The 6,533-nt window shown below is 63.2% G+C and overlaps 1 long non-coding RNA gene across 1 annotated transcript in view; it reads left to right on the top strand.

The window, feature by feature from the left end:
- The first annotated feature begins 937 nt into the window (after positions 1-937).
- LOC126042069 (uncharacterized) overlaps positions 938-6,533 on the top strand; it is a 92,658-nt gene continuing 87,062 nt past the window's right edge. The window contains exon 1 of the long non-coding RNA XR_007507058.1: positions 938-1,050. This is a non-coding gene — a long non-coding RNA (uncharacterized LOC126042069). The remainder of the gene's footprint in view (positions 1,051-6,533) is intronic.

Here is a 6,533-nt window from a genome sequence, read left to right as displayed (position 1 = left end):
TCCCGCACCCGGGCAGGGCCAATCCCCTATGTCAATATGGGCTGGGGGATGAAGGGATTGAGAGCAGCCCTGCGGAGAAGGGCGTGGGGGTACTGGTGGGTGGCAAATGGGACGTGAGCTGGCAATGCGCACTCGCAACCCAGAAAGGCAATCGTGTCCTGGGCCGCAACAAAAGAAGCGTGGCCAGCAGGTTGAGGGAGGTGATTCTCCCCCTCCACTCTGTTCTGGTGAGACCCCGCCTGGAGTACTGCATCCAGCTCTGGGGTCCCCAGTACAAGAAAGACAAGGACCTGTCCCAGCCGGTCCAGCGAAGGGCCACAAAGATGCTCAGAGGGCTGGAACTGCTCTCCTATGGAGAACGCCTGAGAGAGTTGCGGTTGTACAGCCTGGCGAAGACAAGGCTCCAGGGAGACCTTACTGCAGCCTTTTAATACATAAGGAGGGCACAAGCACCTTGTTCGGGCTCCTGCCAGGGCTGTCCCGGCAGAGCCTTCAGCCCCAGCGTCCAGGCGACACACCCACCACCGTGAGCCACGGGGAGCAGCTCTCCGGACCATCTCTCAGACTGAGGCAGTTGCTGCCAAACAGTGGGACACATTCTGGGCTGCACGGGAAAAGCGGTTGCGGGTGGCACAGGACTTCTTTGGGGATGTTTAGGGGAGGAACCAAAGGCGGGACAAGAGAGAGGTGTGGGTGGTTTGGGGAGGAACAGGAGTAGGGAAAACCAGAGGGGCAAGGGGATAAAAATTAGGGCCAGTCGCGTGTCGACAGTTGGCCGGTCAGTGTGCTTGCCTGGCCATGCCCTGCGCCTGGTCAGCGCAGTCTGCCCCGTCTCCCTACGAAATTCCTTCCTGGCTCTGTCCTGGGGGAGGGCTGTCTGTCCTGTGTGCACGTGCGTGTGCGGGGGGGCTGTGAGCGCAGCAGCTGGGGTCAGAGCACGGGGCGGAGGGCTCCTGTGTCCCTGGGGCAGCGACTGAAGCGAGTGCGGGTGTGCCAGAGAGAGAGAGTGTGAGCACCAGTGAAGATCAAGCCGCACGGGCCGCTGAGCAGGTGACGTGGCCTGGGAGCAAGGGGGTGAGCGGGTGTCTGCCGGCCAGCCCTGGCTGTGCGAGGCCCTGGGTGTCTCTAGTGGTGAGAGCACGGTGGGTCGGCTATGGGACCAGGGGAGTCCCGTCCGGCTCAGGGGGGTGTGGGACGGTCTGTACCAGCAGCAGGACAGGGCCTGCGGCCTCGGGGGCTCCTACACGCAGGGGCCAGCAACTGGGGAGACTGGGACCTGGGGGCCAGCTACTGGGCAGGCTGAGAGCCTGAGCCCAGCTGCTGGAGGGCTCCGCCTTGCCCATGTGTGTACGTTCAGTCTCACTAGTGGCCTTCTGGGAATAAAGGCCCTCGTGGTGACACTGGGAGTTGCTAAATGAACAGAGGACTGTAGCCTGGGGGGGCCACTGGGACGGGGTGTATGTGGTGAGGTGCTGGCAGTGGGGGGCTGCAGGGGTGGCCTCTGTGCGAGGAGACCGGGGGCTGCCCCGTGCCGGCGTTACAGAGGCTCACGCAATCGAATCCAACAGGTGTTAAAAATCAGATTTATCCTTCAGTAGAAAAAGTTAGTTAAAACTCCAGTAGCATTAGTGAACCAGAGGCTCGACGATGTAAGGGCAATTGGTACTACACAGCTGACTTAAGAATTCTTAAGGTTTAGAAATGATGACTCAAAATGCGCATATCACCCACCTAAAAGATGAGGGCTCTCAACCTTGAGGAGTTACCTAGGGCGGCGTCCCGACCCAAAGGGAGAGTCCCCCACTGCAGACCCGCTGCTCCGAGGAGGACTGACTCAAAACATCCTCCGGCGGGGCCCCGTTTATAGCCTCGTCGAATCTGATCTGTGGTCCTGTTCATCCCCATTGGCCAAAAGGTCCACACTTCCGTGTACCTGGCGTGTGTCGGACCGGTCAGTTCGGCTTTCACCCTGCGGCCTCTAGGGTTTGGTTGTTTTTTCCTCTCCTCCCTGCCTGGAGAAGTTTCACTTCCTGTTGGGCAGGTGTACCTGCCACAGCCAGTGCCAGCCGGTGCCAGCCGGTGCCAGCCGGCTCTGCAGCGGCCCCAGCACAGCCCCAGCTCCGCCTGTCAGCAAGTCTGTGGGCCTGTGAGTCCCTGTCCCCAGGGGGCTGCCAGCAAACGGGCGGGCCATCTCCGTGGTGACCGCCAGGCCTTTGTGACCAGGGGCGGCATCTTGCCCAGAGGCCATTGTGACACAGGGTCCACACAGCGGCCGTGGGGCCTCTTATAGGGCCAGAGCCCTAGGGTGCCCACTCCCAGGAGAGCGGCCCCATCAGGAGCCAGTGTCTCCCCTGGGTGCCCGTGGCAGGTGTCCGGCAGAGGGCCCCGAAGATGCCCAAGAAGCAGGAGGCGAATGCCCGCTCCCAGCCCCATGAGGGGCTGCCACGCCTGCACAAGCGCCGCCAGGTGAGGGCTGGGGCTGGCGGGAGGGAGAGCCTGGCAGTGGGGGGGTGGGGGAGGGCTGGGGGGGAAGGTGGCCGGCCATGCCCGGCTCCGGGGGTTTCTCTGGGGCAGAGCCGGCGCTGGGATGGCCGAGGCCCGCGCGGCCCCGCAGCGATGCCCCAGAGGCAGAGAGCAGCTCGGAACTGAGCTCAGCCTGGCTGTCGTGGCCAGGAGCTGCCTCGATGCCAGGGCCGGGCTTGGCAGCACTGCGGGGGCCTTTGTGCCAGCGCAGCCACCTCCATCCCACGCCTCGTCCTTCACCCCACAGGTGCGCCAGAGGCAGCCGCCACCGGCTGCCAGCTGGACCACGGTCTCGTCCCTCCATGGGGACAGGCTGCCACAGCTCCCCAGCCCAGCGAGCTCACAGAGCACTCGGAGCCTCTGCACACAGGTAGGGAGCCTCGAGGGATACTTGGCCGAACACCTTTCCGACCCTGGGAAGGCGGGAGGTACCGGAGGGGACAGGTGGGACCGGCCCCCCAGCAAGCTGAGGGGCACCATGCTGTGCCTGGCAGGCTGCCCAGGTATGTCAGGGGTGCTCCCTGGAGCTGGTGAGGGCCACGTGGGGTCCAGCCCTCTCCTAAGCTGGCTCTGGGAGCAGGGCGGCAGCCACCCACAGGGCTCAGCACTGCCCTCGTAGCTGGCAGGACGGCCTGGGTGCAGGGGGTTTCCTGCTGGGATGCAGGGGAAAAGGACTACAGTCACACGGCCTTCCTCCACATCCTCTCTTGCAGACGGACAGGCTGGAGGGCGGGCAGGCACTGCCCTGCAGCAGGGTCACAGGGAGAGAAAGAGCGCCCATGTCAGACCCGTCGTCTCTCCCAAGGCTTGAAGCGACGCAGGCAGCTGCACCCTGGCATGCACTTGCAGCTCCAACAGCAGCAGGCTCTGCAAATGTCACCAAGCTGCCTGCTCTGACAGGAGGAGCCCCCAGGTCTTCTCTGACAAGCAGAGCACATGCCGTGGGCCTCGCGGCCGGCAGCCACCGAGAGCTTGTGCCACCTGCTTGGAGCAGGATCCTTGATGAGCGGAGCATGCCAGTGAGGGCTGAGAGGTGGGGGGCTGCCCCACACAGCCCCACAGCCCATGACGTTGCTCTGGAGTCCTCAGTCCAGGCATTTGTGTCAGGGGTCCCGAGTCACGCCATAGCTGCAAGCCGGGAACCCGGCCAGCAGCTGGCAGCACGGGGGCACCTTGCACACACCGCTGGTCTGGAGTCAGCGGCAAGAACAACCCAGGTGCAGGCCGCGTGGGGTTGCAAGGCCCCGGCAGCTCAGACAGGGCCTGATCCCCCTGCACAATGGGGCAGCAGGGCTGCTGGCAAGGCCTGTGAACCAGTTGCCCTGCAGAGGTGCACCGAAGGGCTCTGGGAATGGTCGATGGCAAGGCAGGGCCGTCTGCCACCCCTGCAACTTCCACATGGCAAGCCGCTGCGCACAGGGCCTGAGGATGCTCCGAAGCGCTGTGCGGTCATGCAAATCAAGATAGAGGATCTGGAGGAGGTGGAGGAAGACAGTGATTCTGAAATGTATGAAGACCTGTTAGGAGAGGTTCTCTCCTACCTGGAGGAAGACATCTTCTTCCGCACCATCTGTGGCATCCCACTTCTGCCAAGACTCAGCCAGGAGTCAGGTGCAGGCCCCCAGCAGGGGCCCAGCTGGCCCGGCAGCATGGCCGGAGACGCCACAGGAGAGGAAGATGGCTTCCTGGAGTGTGTGTCTCCTGCCCTGTCAGAAGACTCTGATGCAGGCCCCCAGAAGGCGCCCGGCTCGCCCGGTAGCATGGCCAGAGATGCCGCAGAAGAGGCAGATGGCTACTCAGAGCCTGTGTCTCCTGCCCTGTCAGAAGACTCTGATGCAGGCCCCCAGAAGGCGCCCAGCTCGCCCGGTAGCATGGCCAGAGATGCCGCAGGAGAGGCAGATGGCTACTCAGAGCCTGTGTCTCCTGCCCTGTCAGAAGACTCAGATGCAGAGCCAGCAGCTTGTCCCCTGGCCGGAGTTGCCAGGGACCAGGAGCACAGTGAGCCTCTCCCCACATCAGCGCCCGAGGACACCGGCTTCTCAACTTCTCCATCGCTGGGAAGCTCCTGTGAGGAGAGTCAACGTGCGAGTCTCCCTGCATCAGCACCCGAAGATGCAGAGTCATTGGCTCCTCCCACGCCTGTGGCCGTGCCCCATGTGGCAGATGATGGTGCCGAAACCGCTGGCACTGCTCGGGGCATCCTGAATGACCAGGACTTTGCAGCAAGGGCTGAAGGCCAAGGGTCTGCCTCTGATGGCCTCATGGCCTTGTATGCTCTTCTGGAGGACCTGTGGCAAGAGTCGGAAGAGGAAGAGGTCTCTGAGAGAGAGGCTGCAGGAGAAGGAGACAGCGACCCGTGGATTGCATCTGTTGCCCCATTAAAAGATGAAGAGGCAGAGCCAGCAGCTTCTGGCCTGGCCGGAGATTCCTGGGACGAGGGGCACAGAGCACCTATCCCTGCAGCAGTGCCAGAAGATGCAAAGCTGTCGGCTTCTGCCTTGCCTGCAGACCCCATGGAGGAGGCCGACGCAGCATGCGCGGAGGCTAGCCATGCCCAGGCCACCACTCCCCAGCAAAAGCCCTCAGTGGCTTGGGGGCTGGCAGGGGCTTGCCCGGTGCCTGCCCAGCCCGTCGCCTACAACTGTCCTTCCCCCACGGCCACCTGTGCCCTCCCGCACCCCCCGCCTCGCCGGCGATGGCACTCCGTCATCAGGACGGCCCGGCGGGCTCTGCGCTGGGCTTTCTCCTGGAGCTGCCTCACGGGACAGGGAGAGCAGCAGGGCCCAGCTGCCAGAACCAAGCGGGTCCCCAGAGATGGCTGCTGGCCCTGAGGATGCACAGTTCCCAGAGGGCACGGCGCGGGGAGGCACGCGATGGATGGAGGGTGCCTAAGGCAGTCAGCTGCCCCAGGGACGTCCTGCTGCCGGCCTCAGCCTGTCTGTGGCCGCCTTCTGCTCTACATAAAAGCTTGGGAAGCTTTTTCCTCTGTGCCACGTCCAATTCTGTGTTGAGTATCCTTGTCTCTCTCCTCGGTTGGCAAAGAACCCATTTTAACACGCTCTAGGTGGCCCATGTCAGCCTGGACCTGGCCACCCCAAGCCTGGACACTGTGCCTGGGCGCAGTCTCTCCTGGACCCGGCGGCACAGAGGAATGCCCTCCCTACGGTGCCGTCTGTGGGACTGCCCGTGCTGCCCGCGCACGCTGGATGGGCCCGTGCGAACCTCACGAGGTTCAGCTGGCTGAGTGCAAGGTCCCGCACCCGGGCAGGGCCAATCCCCTATGTCAATATGGGCTGGGGGATGAAGGGATTGAGAGCAGCCCTGCGGAGAAGGGCGTGGGGGTACTGGTGGGTGGCAAATGGGACGTGAGCTGGCAATGCGCACTCGCAACCCAGAAAGGCAATCGTGTCCTGGGCCGCAACAAAAGAAGCGTGGCCAGCAGGTTGAGGGAGGTGATTCTCCCCCTCCACTCTGTTCTGGTGAGACCCCGCCTGGAGTACTGCATCCAGCTCTGGGGTCCCCAGTACAAGAAAGACAAGGACCTGTCCCAGCCGGTCCAGCGAAGGGCCACAAAGATGCTCAGAGGGCTGGAACTGCTCTCCTATGGAGAACGCCTGAGAGAGTTGCGGTTGTACAGCCTGGCGAAGACAAGGCTCCAGGGAGACCTTACTGCAGCCTTTTAATACATAAGGAGGGCACAAGCACCTTGTTCGGGCTCCTGCCAGGGCTGTCCCGGCAGAGCCTTCAGCCCCAGCGTCCAGGCGACACACCCACCACCGTGAGCCACGGGGAGCAGCTCTCCGGACCATCTCTCAGACTGAGGCAGTTGCTGCCAAACAGTGGGACACATTCTGGGCTGCACGGGAAAAGCGGTTGCGGGTGGCACAGGACTTCTTTGGGGATGTTTAGGGGAGGAACCAAAGGCGGGACAAGAGAGAGGTGTGGGTGGTTTGGGGAGGAACAGGAGTAGGGAAAACCAGAGGGGCAAGGGGATAAAAATTAGGGCCAGT

This window comes from Accipiter gentilis, chromosome 8 (genome assembly GCF_929443795.1).
Source record: "Accipiter gentilis chromosome 8, bAccGen1.1, whole genome shotgun sequence".
NCBI classification, from domain to species: Eukaryota; Metazoa; Chordata; class Aves; order Accipitriformes; family Accipitridae; genus Astur; species Astur gentilis.
The sequence above is the reverse complement of the archived record's forward strand: the minus strand, read 5'-3'. Positions and strand labels throughout refer to the sequence as shown.